We start from the raw sequence: 14,246 nt of genomic DNA on the forward strand, positions 1-14,246 counted from the left end.
ACTGGATTATTTGAATTCTTGGAGTAGAGTTTTTTGAGTTCTTTATAGATTCTGGAGATTAGTGCTCTATCTGAAGTATGATTGGCAAAGATATTCTCCCACTCTGTAGGCTCTTTCTTCGCATTGCTGATAGTTTCCTTTGCTGAGAGAAAGCTTTTTAGTTTGAATCTATCCCAGTGGTTGATTCTGGCTTTTATTTCTTGTGCTATGGGAGTTCTGTTAAGGAAGTCTGGTCCTAGACCAACAAGGTGAAGATTTGGACCTACTTTTTCTTCTATAATCTGCAGGGTCTCTGGTCTGATTCCGAGGTCCTTAATCCATTTTGAGTTTAGTTTCGTGCATGGTGAGAGATATGGGTTTAGTTTCATTCTGTTGCATATGGATTTCCAATTCTCCCAGCACCATTTGTTGAAGAGGCTATCTTTTCTCCATTGCATATTTTTGGCACCTTTGTCTAGTATGAGAAAATTGTATTTCTTTGGGTTTGTGTCCGTGTCCTCTATTCTATACCATTGATCTACCTTTCTATTTTGGTACCAATACCATGCCCTTTTTGTTACTATTGTTTTGTAGTAGAGTTGAAGATTTGGTATTGCAATACCCCCTGTTTCACTCTTCCTGCTAAGGATTGCTTTAGCTATTCTGGGTTTCTTATTCTTCCAGATGAATTTCATAATTGCTTGCTCTATTTCTGCAAGGTACGTCATTGGGATTTTAATTGGAATTGCATTGAATCTGTATAGCACTCTAGGTAGTATGGCCATTTTGACAATATTAATTCTTCCTATCCAAGAACATGGAAGATCTTTCCATCTTCTAAGGTTTTCTTTAATTTCTTTCTTTAGTGTTGTATAGTTCTCATTGTAGAGGTCTTTCACCTCTTTTGTGAGATTGATTCCCAAGTATTTTATTTTTTTCGAGGCTATTGTGAATGGGGTAGTTTTCCTAATTTCTCTTTCTGATGATTCATCACTTATGTATAAAAATGCGTTGGATTTATGGGCATTGATCTTGTAACCTGCTACTTTACTGAATTCACGTATGAGTTCTAAGAGTTTTCTGGTGGAATTTCCAAGTTCCTCTAAATATATAATCATGTCATCAGCGAACAGGGATAGTTTGAGTTCTTCTTTTCCAATTCGTATCCCTTTAATTTCTTTGGTTTGTCTAATTGCTCTGGCCAGAGTCTCAAGAACGATGTTGAATAGAAGTGGTGAAAGAGGGCATCCCTGCCTTGTTCCACTTTTTAGGGGGAATGCTTTCAGTTTTTCACCATTAAGAATGATATTAGCCATGGGCTTAGCATAAATGGCCTTTACGATGTTAAGGAATGTTCCCACTATCCCTATTTTTTCTAATGTTTTGAGCATGAAGGGGTGCTGTATTTTATCAAATGTTTTTTCTGCATCTATTGAAATAATCATGTGATTCTTGACTTTAAGTCTATTAATATGGTGAATTACGTTTATTGATTTCCTGATGTTGAACCAACCTTGCATCCCTGGGATGAAACCCACTTGATCATGATGCACTATCTTTTTAATATATTTTTGTATGCGATTTGCTAAAATTTGGTTGAGAATTTTTGCATCGATGTTCATTAAGGATATTGGTCTGAAATTTTCTTTCCTTGATGAGTCTCTGTCTGGTTTAGGTATCAGGGTGACATTGGCTTCATAGAATGAGTTTGGGAGGGTTCCCTCCTCTTCTATTTTATGGAATACTTTGAGAAGTATTGGAATGAGCTCTTCTTTAAAGGTTTTGTAGAACTCGGCTGAGAACCCATCTGGTCCCGGACTTTTCTTTGTTGGTAGGCTTTTGATGACTTCTTCGATTTCAGTACTTGAAATTGGTCTATTTAAATTGTTTATGTCCTCCTCGTTCAGTTTAGGCAATTCATATGTCTCTAGAAACCTGTTGATGCCTTCAAAATTTTCTATTTTGTTGGAGTATAGATTTTCAAAATAGCTTCTAATTATGTTTTGTATTTCAATCCTGTCTGTTGTGATATTTCCTTGTTCATTCCGAATTTTAGTGATTTGGGTTTTCTCTCGTCTTCTCTTTGTTAGTGTGGCTAAAGGTTTATCAATTTTGTTTATTTTTTCGAAGAACCAACTATTTCTTTTGTCAATTTTTTGTATTGTTTCTTTTGTTTCAATTTCATTGATTTCAGCTCTGAGTTTAACTATTTCCTGTCTTCTACTACTTTTGGTGCTGTTCTGTTCTTCTTTTTCTAGGGCTTTGAGCTGTAGTGTTAGGTTGTTTATTTGTTGAGTTTTACTTCTTTTATTAAATGCGCTCCATGAAATAAATTTCCCTCTAAGTACTGCTTTCATAGTGTCCCAGAGATTTTGATATGATGTTTCTTTGTTCTCATTTACCTCTAAGAATTTTTTAATTTCCTTCCTAATATCTTCTGTTATCCATTCATCATATAATAGCATATTGTTTAATCTCCAGATGTTGGAATAGTTTCTGTGTTTTACTCTTTCGTTTATTTCTACTTTCAATCCATTATGATCTGATAGAATACATGCTAGTGTCTCTATCTTCTTGTATTTGCTAACATTAGCTTTGTGGCATAATATATGGTCTATTTTAGAGAAGGATCCATGTGCTGCTGAGAAGAAAGTGTATTTGCTCTTGGTTGGATGGTATATTCTATAAATATCCTTTAAGTCTAAATTATTGATTGTGTTATTGAGATCTATGGTTTCTTTGTTCAATTTTTGTCTGGAAGATCTGTCCAGTGGTGAGAGAGGCGTGTTAAAATCACCTAGTATTATTGTGTTATGGTCTATTTGGTTTCTGAAATTTGTATTTTGAAGATTAACTATTTTGTCTTCATTGTCTGAGGTTCTGTCTTCCAAGTGATCGGGTCTGTTGATGATGTTTTCCATTGAGTTTTTTATTTGGTTTATTGTTTCCTTCATTTCAAGGATTTCTGTTTGTTTGTTTTTTCAGAATCTGTATCTCTTTTTTGAAATGATCTTTTGCTTCCTGCAGTTGCTCTTTTAACTCCTCATTGGAGTGATCATTCATTGCCCTTATTTATTCTCTTATCTCAGTCTTTGTTTCATGAATCATTTTATTTATGTATATTCTGAACTGACTTTGTGACATTTCTTCTACCATGCTGTCATTAGATTCTATTAACATAGAATCTTGGTTTGTTTGGAACACTTTTTTCCCTTGTTTTTTCATGTTGTTCATATATCTTCCTCTCTAGCCGTGCATTTTCTCCCCTATAGGCTTATAGTGACCCTACAGGTTTCCAAAATCTCTACTTTAAGAGGGAGATCAATATTAGCAACACCCCATACAATATGCCACCTTCAACCAAATAGCCCCTCTGAAGTCCTTAACCGTATTGTTGTAATAAACAGAGAGAATGAGTCAGATTATTATCTACAGTATAACTAGTAGATTTGCAATGAGGTCTACAGTTTCTAATAGTGGACAAAGAGGATGGGGAAGTTGTGTAGGATGTAAAAGTTAATTGGATAAGAAAAGAGTATACAGAAGTTCTATATTGTACAATGAATGAAAGTGAAATCAAAAGAAGTTGTTTATTAGCATGAGAAAAGGGAGATACTCTGAGGAAACAGGTAAACAAAAGAAAAATAGACAGTGAGAAAATTAAAGAAATAAAGACTTAAAATTTTTCCAAAATGAGAAAAAAGAAAAAAATCTACAGGATAACAGTCATGTACTATTCAAACCTCCCAGTCTTCAGTAGCCTGATGCATGAGAGGTACTGACAACAAGTTTCCATTCTCCAGCAGGTGTCTCAGGATGAGATTTGCCCCCTTAAAGATGGCAGCTTCCACTTCCAGGATAATCCAAGATGGCTGCACAAATATGTTGGCAAGTGGGGAGCTGCAGTGTGGGGTATGAGTGCTGAGTCCACATGGGGAGCAGCCAGTCAGGCCAGATGTCCTGGAGGTGGGGGCGCAGTTTTTCAGGCTGAGCAGTTCTGGAAGTGGGGCACAGTCAGTCGGGTTAGGGGTCCTGCAGGTCCTGGTTGTTGTCCCAGAATGGCAGCAGCCATGTGTAACCAAACCTGTACTGTGACAATGGACTTCCCAGTAACAGCGGAGAGCAGGAGATCAGCTGGTGGTCTCTGGGCAGTCTGAAGACTACTGGTGGACAATTGGCAGGTGGACCTCGGCAGTGGGTGATGGGATGGTGAAAAGCAGGCAATGGGTAGGCAAGAAACAGGCAAAGGTGCAAATGGCAAATGATAGCAGTCAGTGAGTGATCTGAACTTAAAAAGTAGGCGATATGCTGGCAGAGGGCAGGTGGTCATGGTGGACAAATGGGATAAACAGAGAAGATTGATAAGCAGCAAAGACTGCCTCAACGAGAAACAGATTTTTCTCTGCTTGAAACCTAAGTTACAAAGCAACAAGGAATGCAGCCTCCCACTAGTTTGCCATCTTGGATCCCTGTCATTGTGTGATTTCTTTAGACTGTATATTCAGTCGTGTATTCTTCTTGGCTTTATTTTATTTTCCTAACATGCTTTTAGCTGTACCATTTATATTCGAACGGTTCAATCTTCATATTTCCCCCCTCTAATGTCTTAAATTCTGTTGAACTCTTGACTTTCTTTTTAGAGCACTGCTTCTAGAAAGGACATCATATTAGTGATCTATTATTCCATAATACTCTTAGTTCTAACTTAGTGGCTTAAGACAAGAAGTGTTTATTATCTCACAATTTCTCTGAGTAAGGAATTGAGCATTACTTAGCTGGGTCCTCTCCTTGCAAGGTCTTACAAGGCAGCAATCAGGTATTAGTTGGGATTGTAGACTTACCTGAGATTCAACTGAGGAAGTATCTCTTTCCAAATTTAGCCTGATGGTTGGAAGAATTCAGTTATTTGCGGTCTGCCACACATGAGTCTCAATTGCCTATTGCCTATTAGTCAAAGGTCATCCTCAGCTCCTTGCCCTATGACCCTTTCCATAAGACATCTGGCAACATGGTAGCATGCTTCTTTAAAGTCAGCAAAGGAGGCTGTCCTAGGAAGATGTATTACATTCTTAAGTAGTATAATCACAGACACGAAATCATATACACTGTATCCTAGCTGTTAGATACAAATCACAGGTGTTAACTACACACAAGGACAAGGGTTCACACAAGGGCATGAAAACACCTGTTGGGGATCATGGGAGGCCACCCTAGAGTGTCCATCATAGTCATGGACTATACAACTTCTTGAAGATTACTAGTTTCTTAAGGATGTTAAAACAATGTAACACTTGCTACATAGCTTAAAATAACAGAAATGGATTAACTCACAATTCCAGAGAGGCCAAAAACTTAAAATCAAAGTGTTGACAGGGCCTCCAAATGGTCCAAGGAAAAATCCTCCCTTACCTTTTCCTACCTCCAAGAAGCTCTCAGAAATCCTTGTTGTTCTTCAGTTTACATGTATATCACTCCTATTTCTGCCTCCACTGCCACATGACCTTTTCCTCTCTGGGTCTCTGTATATTCTTTCTTCTTCTTATAAGGATATCAGTTATTGGATATAGGGCCCACCTTAATCTGATATGACCTCATCTTACTACTTGCATTTCCAAAAACATATTTCCTAATGAATTCACATTCTGAGGTTCTGGATAAGTAGTTTTGCAAGGGACATTGTTCAACCTACTATAGAGACTATAAGGAAACACTTATTTAACTCTTGGTCTATTTATTAAGCAATTTATTTTTTACTATAGGCTGTCTTTTTTCAGTTTATGTATGTTCTTTTTCCCTTTCTACATTTTGATTTGTATATTCCATCCAATTTTTTTTTTGTAGTGGGAAGAAATTGCAGATTTCTTACACTTCTTTGCCTTTCTCTATCACAGAAGATGGAAATGTAAATTATTTCTCTTTTTCAGTACTTGTTAAGAAGTTATTGAGAAAACTGCTTCAGGGTGGGGAGAGATATGAGATGCTGTTTCATTTCTCCCTTTCCTCACTCTCTCTGACTACTGGCCGTCTCCTTGCTTAGAGAATAGGCTGAAGGCTATGCAGCTAGCACATCAGTCTAGTTTCTTCTTCCATTTTACTTCCCCTTCAAACTAGGCATTCCACTTCTTCTGAGGTCACTCCAGGCTCTGATTTTGCTACTGTAATCACAGTCTTTCTGGATCGTACCTTTTCCTTTGAGAGAAATCTGTGTTCTGCTCAATATTAGAGAAAGCACTGGTCCTCAGCAATCAACCTCTGCCCTCATTTCACTTCATTGTTTGACAAATCAACTTCCTATTTTGTAATTTGGGGTTGTACCATTTCCTTGTTTCATTGAAAATGAAGTTTATTTCATATTTGTGTTTTATCCTACATTATTTTTCATTATTGGTACTTGAAACATAGAGGTATGAAATTTTTAGAAAGTCTTTATTTTGCCTTCCATTGAACTATCTTTAAGAATTTTAACATGATTATTTAACCTCTTCTGTAATGTTCAGAGTGGAGAGTAATATGGTATATTTTGAACTCTCTATATGATCCAATTAATTTAGTACACATTTTCCTTTTTCTAACTTTCAGTTTTGCTTAACAATATGAATTGAGATCCAAATTGTTCTTGTATTGTTATTTTATATTTATTTCCTTATAAGAATTACTTATGATGTTTGCATTCAGTTTATAAGCAGAATTGCAATCATTATCCCAATATCTACCTTTTACCAAGCTTCAGTGCTTTCTGTTAGTCATTTCCAACCCCTTGGTTTCCATTACCTCTTAATTTGGCTTCATATTTTACTTTTTTGGGCAATATTTAAGGCATTTAAAAAATCATGCACAGGTTGTATGATAACCCTTGCATATTTGAGAATTATGATTATGGGGATAGATACTCAATAGCTAAAACTTTTCCAGCCCCAGATCAGTCACTATAAGTTAGGATGTGTTATGTTAACAATATGACCTAAAATTTCAGTCATTATAGTCGCAAAGATTTGTGCTTGATAATGCTATTATTTCTTTGCAACTTGGCTTCATGCTCATCTTAAAGAGTATCTAGAATATTGCTGGTTGTCACGGCATAGGAAGAAAAGAGTATGGCAGATTATGTTCTAGCTCACAAGTACCTGCTGGGAAGTGAGACAGTCATTTACACTTGTATTTTATTGACCAGAACAAATCAAGTGCTAAAGCCTGTTGTCAATAAGGAGGTACAACTGTCTTCTAGGAATGGGCAGCAAATATTTGTAAACAATAAGCAATTTACTACATCCTCCACATGTGACAGACCCTACTCCATTTATGCTGGCATTTTCATTCCCAAAACAGATTAAATGAAGACCAATGAAACTTTAGAGGAAATCAGAGTAAGAATACATTTAGGGAAAGATGATTTCACTTTTCCAGAGTTGAGTACGTAGTACCTAGCAGGCACTTGGGTATGAGGCAGAAAAGTATGGAGAAAGTCCTGGGCTGGAGACATTGATTGATGTCATCAGTGTATAGAGTGGACGCCATTAGAATTACTGAAAAGAGCAGTAGAGTGATGGTATCACCTTAGAGAGCAATAACTAAGGATCAGGCAGAGGAAACATTTGGTAAAGGAGACAGGAAGAATAGGCAGATAATTTGAGAGGAACCAGGAAGAAGAGTATCATAAACCAAGGAAGTCTCGAGAGAGTGTGAGGAGGAAGAATCAGCATGGTCAAAATGAGGATAAAGAACCTCTGGCATGTGATGGAAATTATTTTATGTAACATTAGGAGATCATTGTTGTAAGAATTGCAACAAAGAGGTGAGATTGAAGCCAATAATGGGAAATTGAAAAATGAGTATTAGAAGCTTGAATCAAGAAATAGAGTATAAATGAATCACTTCTTTGAAAATTTCAGAAGGAAAAAAAATAGAGATTGGGAGATCCTCTGCTTGACATTTGAATTATGAAGAGACTTGGAAATGTTTAAAGGACCAAAGGTTGTGTGTATGTGTGGTTCTCTGTGAGTGTACACATTAATTCTTATTTTATAAATTCATAATATATAAGATAACATTGCTTAGAATTTAAAACCAAATCAATCATCATAGCTATATTTAAATGGTGCAAAATCCATGCAATTAAAGTTGAGATCTCTCTCTCTCTCTTTCTCTCTCTCTCTTTCTCTCTCTCTCTCTCTCTGTCTTTTCAATGCTAGAGGTTGAACACAGGGCTTTGTTCATTCCATGCAAGTTGTTCCACCATTGAGTTATATCACAGACCTTTCTAAAATATTTTTATTTTGAGACAGGGCCCCACTAAATTGGCCAGGCTGACCTCAAACTTTCCATCTTCCTGCTTCAGCCTCCTGAGCAGCTGAGATTGCAAGGGTGTGCCACCATGCTCTGCTAAAGACAACCTTACATGTCATGGTATGGTATAGTGATTAGTTTGGGTTCTCAAGAGAATCATAAAGAGAGAGAGGGAGATTGTTTGATTGATTGATTTGCTATAAGGACATGTCTGAGGTGGTTATGGAAACTGAAAATTCCCAAGATATGAAATTGGTAAACCTGAGACTGGTATAGTTCCAGTTCCAGTTCAAGTCTGAAAGCAGAAGACTGATGTCTCAAGTCAAAAATAGGCAAAGAGAGTAAATTCTCTTTTACTTCTCTTTTTTAGTCCTATTTGAGCCTTGATACACTGGATGAGACCTATTACATTGTAAATGGCGATCTGCTTTACTCAGTCCATAGATTCAAATGTTAATTGCAGTCAGAAATATCCTGACAGACACAGCAAAATAATGCTTATCCAAATATCTGGGTACCCTCTGGTCCAGTCAAATTGACATATAAAATTAGTTATCACAGAAATTCATTAAATTAAATTTGGATTTACTGGGGAAAAATGATTGGTATTGTATGTGAAATGTAATTGATTTTGCATAACCTCAACTTGAATTCAGAATGATTTAATTTCTTGAAAAGGCAAGAAAATAGAATTCTATTGATGCTGATTCTACATAGAAACCCAAAGCAATTGAGATATTTTAAAAATAAAGGAGTCATGGGTTATAATATTGTTTATTTGTTATGTGTCCTTCTACTTCTCATTGCCTGGAAATTTCAAAAGTGTAGTAGAAAAGGAACTTGAATTTTAAAGACTCATAATGGTGGCAGAAAGGTCAAATGAGTGATAAGGAAGAACAAAAGAGGAAGCACAAAAGATTTCAATGATAGAGAAGATCTAGAAAAAAAATAGGTCAATATTTAACTTCATGCACAGTTTTTGCCCAAATATGATATTGTCTTAAGGATAGAGTGCCCTGCAATTAGCAAGTATCATGATCAGGATAGCTGAGTCAGTAGGTAATTGTAAAGAAAACAAAAATATTTTCTAATTTTAACATACAGGGAAGACATACAAAAATAAATAACTTAGAATTCCAATAAGAGGATGTGTCTGTGTTTAGAATCATCAATAATCCAGCATATTTTATTCATGACTTAAATTAGTATACTTCATTAAGTTATGATAGTTTTAATTGCTTGTCAAAAATTTTCTACTATGAATTAGGAGATTTTTGTAATGGAAAGTATTGTTATCCCACTTGGAATAATAAAAAGCTCAAACAGACATAATTATTATCCTCATTAAATTATAGCTATGTCAGATAATAACATATCAAACTATAAAATTGTAACTGTGATGAGTACTATGAAGGAAGATTGAGTGGTTCTATGAAAGATTAAAGGGTAAGATTTGTGACTTAGGTAATTCAGTGAAGGTATCTTCAAAATAGGTGAACAATGAAGCGATAGGGACTAGATTATGCCAAGGGTTTGTGGCAGAGGGAGCATGCCAAGGAGGAGGGATTGAAAAGTAGGCCAGGGTGACAGCGACAGAGAAAGTGCAAGAAATCATGGTTTCAGCTGATGTTAGAGGAATGGGTGGGTGACCGATTATGCCAGGTCCTGAAAGTCATGGGAAGTTTGTTAGTGGAAAGAATGGATTGAATGGGATCCAAGGGAATATGGGTAGACCAGATAAGAGGTTATTTGCAGCTGTGGAATGGAGACCAGGGACATACTGGAGAAGAAATCTTCACATGGGAGAGATTTTTAGGAATGAAAAGTGATAGTGCTTGGGAATAGATTTGATGGAGGGCATGAGAAAATTGAAGTGTTATGGATGTTACACTTTCAGCTAACATCCTTAAAGGTTTTTAAGCAAAGCAATAGAAAAGACAACTCCCAGGGTGAAAGTTTAAAATACAATTCTTGGAAAAGTCCAAGGATTATTTATTTATAATAATTGAGGACAGGGGAAAATACTAGATTTTAATTTATGTGTTGGTAATGATTTTTGTTCACCACTAAAGCAAAATGCAGTACTCCTGTACCATCCTGCAGATGCCTCTTGTTAAGATACTAGAATTTGATTTACGTTTGATTCTTTTATTAGATTGTGAGTTCCATAAGAACACACACTAGGACTTACTTGTATCTCCTGCAGGCAATAAGGTTCCTAGCGTAGCAGCCACTCAACTATTTGCAGGGAGGATGAATAGAACTTCAAATTTTCAATTTTTCAAATTATTTGTAGTGTACTATACATTTATAAACAAAAGTATTAATATGAAATTTTATCAAGTTCAAAATCTCCAGTTAATAACTTTATTTCCTCAGATTTTAGCCATAAAACTAAATGTGGTTTTAACCAAATATGTTTACATTACTGATACTGTCAATTTTAGTTTTTGGTTTGTTTTTAAATAATACTAAAAGTAATAACTACATGCTAGTTTATCTATAGTCCTAAATTTCCATATAGGAGACTGATTAATTTTATATCACCCAGTATAGTATGTTTTTAGCATGATTGAAAGACGGACTCTTTTTCTTGCCACTTACCAATGCTAAAAAATATTTTTTTTTCATTCAGATCAGCAGATGGCAGTATTTTACTTTATTTAGGTAACAGGTTTCTGATTCCTGAGTCCAGTAGGACTCAGAATTTCCACTCAATCCATGAGATAACAGAATTTTGAGAGTTAACACTATACTTTTTGACCCATAAATAAATAATATAGTATAGGGTCTGATTTAGATTTAAAAAATGGTAAGTACATGTTTTAGTCAACTCAAACTTCCTTAAACTCTCAATTTGCTTTTTTCATATATTGGGAATTTTCTTTTTATAAGCAGGAAAACTGGTTTTTTTTTACTTAGCTTTATTTCTAAGAAAAGTAAATGCTGAACAATAACTCTAAAAATAAAGTTTAAATTATCTTTAAATTAACATGGTACAGCTAAATGTTTCATTGACTTGTATTCCCCACCTGTAAGATGAACCCTTTTAACTCAGAAGTTTTTGAATTTCAGGCTGAAGTCAGTAAAATTGTTTTCATTCCTATTGCTATACAGTATGCATTAGAAGGCTTTTAGGAAGCCATATGAATTTTTTTTTCCAAAAATTTTAATTAGTAAAATAAATCTGGTGTACATACTACTATATTTAACTTATAAAGATATTGATTTTAAAAGTCTAAACTCTTCATAACTCCATAAAGAAACATGAAGGAATTGAAAATCAAGAGAGGCTTTGGCTTTATGTAGAAATACAATTCATTAATTATGAAATCATCAAAAAAAAAACCCTTATTCTAGTCTATTCCTGATTATAATGATGAGCAAGAGCAAAAAATTGTTACTAATCAGTTTCCTTGATCCTGTTACTCTGAAATTTGAAGAAGTTTTATCTTGTAATATTTACTCATATATGAACATAAACAATAACCAAGCCACACAACCCCCAAATAAAATAAACGCTCTGGTACCTCCTTTGAATGTATTTATAAAAATAACAGAAAATGTCTGTAATCGGAACTTTCTAAAAGCATTTCTACCCAATTAGAGTGCAGTAATGACTCTAAGTGGCACTGTCTTGGGGACAGCTCATCAGTTAATTATAAGGAGTTCTCTAAATTGAGGACTGAAGAATGATACTAAATTTTGATCAGCACAGATAAATATGGCTTGCCATTTATCACTTGATATTTTAGACAGTCCATCAGAGGAAGAGTTGGAACAGAAATATTATCTTTTAAAAAGATTAGAAATTATGAAAATAAAACTGGACATTTACCTATAACTATCTTCTTAACTGGAATATGGTTTTTATAAGCATTCAATTCACATGATCCCCAGAGACTTTCATTTGCTTGCCCAGTTTCTCTTCCATATGGTTCTTTTGAACAAGGAAAAACAGTATGGTAATTCTATTGTTGTAGCTAATAGCCTGGGAAAATGGAAATGTATCTTAAATATAATAGTTATATAATTTAGTACATAAAGGCTTTTCAAATGTTCAGTTAAAGTTTAGATTCCTTATAATTTTTACATTCTAGCATCACTTCACACTCTGCTCTTGTAATATCTTAAAATTTTAGAATTTATTTATGTGTATTTATGGGATAATCCTACCTGCCCATTTTTAAATTAATTCTTTAATCTGAAAAAGAAATGCAAATGAAATAATTGTTTAAATAGCAAATTTTCAGTACATATTATTTGCCTACTAATTTCCCCCTTCCTTTTTATCATTTTTAAATTTTCTTCCTTTTACTTTTAGATATTTTCATGAATCTTTCATCCCCACCTTATTTCATTTACAGATATGTTTTGCTAATTCATGTTCACAGAATTTTCAGTCAAGGAAAATATTGGTTTTGTTTATTGTGCATATTCTTTTGTTATTAATCACCTTATTCATGAACTATAAGTTGGGGACCAGGCTCCTGGTGCAGAACTGTTTAGAAATAGCCCTTCATGCTTGCTCCTCTATTCCCAGAGGAGTTGGCTGCACATGCCTAGATCTCCTTCCATCTGGCCTCTGCACAAAGGGTTTATCCCACTTTAACACAATTCTTTGTTTTATAAAGGACCTTGAGTTCATCTGAGAGTGAATAGATATGAAACAATAATCATGTTGCAAGAGAACCTGATCTGGCCATATTTTTTTTTTATACTTAAATTTAAGATGACAGAAACTCCGGTTTAGCTGGCAACAAAGGCTAAAGAAGGTAAGGGCTGTTTAATGATGACAGATCTGAAACAGAGCTGACAAAAAGTAAATGTGAAGGGTTTGATTTCTCTGGATTCTCTCCATTATTATAGTGCTTAGGTTTATGTGGCTTCAGTAAAAAAGAAAAAGAACTCGCTGCATTTATTTTTATGCGTATCACTGTAAAACCTTTGTGAGATTTTGTTTGTAAAACACCAACAAAAAAATTGCTGTATTTGTACAGCAATTTGTACAGCAATTTGTACAGTAAGGTATCCATGAATCTTATTGCAATATATTTTTTCAACAGAAAAATATTTATAATTGAACGATTTTAAAATATAGAAGTGTTCTTCCTTCAGTATAAACAAAATCTCAATTATGAGAGTCCTGAAACCTCATGTTTAACTCAAAAATCTTGCTTTTTAAATGCATGGTGGTCTCAATGTTTAAAAGAAGTAAAGAGATTTCTCACTCTGTGCATTCAGGTCATCCAATATTTTCCTTTTTTCTCCAAACATATATTTATGAACGAATATTTAAGGATCAGAATTTTGTGGTAATTTTGTCAGCTGACAGTCTGGTGAAACACAAAATCTAAATAAAGAATAATTACCCAGGTGCCAAAAGGAAACAACAACAACAACAACAAATGTGGGCACAAACCCTACCCCACATACATAGGTATTTGGTTTTTAATAATTTATTTCAAAATGTATTACACAATGCTGCCTCAATGAGTTTGAATTTAAGAGTTTTAGACAATGGTGCAGTTTGTTGATTTCAAACATAATTACTAATACTAAAAGATGTAAACTGAAATCTTGAACGGCTACAGGTTATTTTGTGAGGATTAAAGAAAAACATGAATCCTGCTCCCTAAAGGATACTAATATTTTCATTATATATTTTAGGTTTGTTTTTGTATATTCTTTTCAGAGCTTTGAAATGCCTTGATTTTTATAATTAGAGAATCTTAGATATAAACTTTTTATAAAATTACTCATTTTGAAGTAGACTCTAAAAATACATTTTAAGACATTTCTCTCTATATTTGGCCTGTTGGAGGGAATGACCTTTGGAACATTTAGTCAGTGTCTTCTTCTCAAAGGGCAAGGTGCTTTTTCTTAATAGCAGGTGCCCCACAGAGGCAGGAATTGTACCCCTAAAGCGCTCACACATAATGTCCCTGCGTTTGTGAGCAGTACTGAACCTCGTGGTAATCTGT

The sequence above is a fragment of the Sciurus vulgaris genome (assembly GCF_902686455.1).
Source record: "Sciurus vulgaris genome assembly, chromosome: 9".
In the NCBI taxonomy this organism is placed as follows: domain Eukaryota; kingdom Metazoa; phylum Chordata; class Mammalia; order Rodentia; family Sciuridae; genus Sciurus; species Sciurus vulgaris.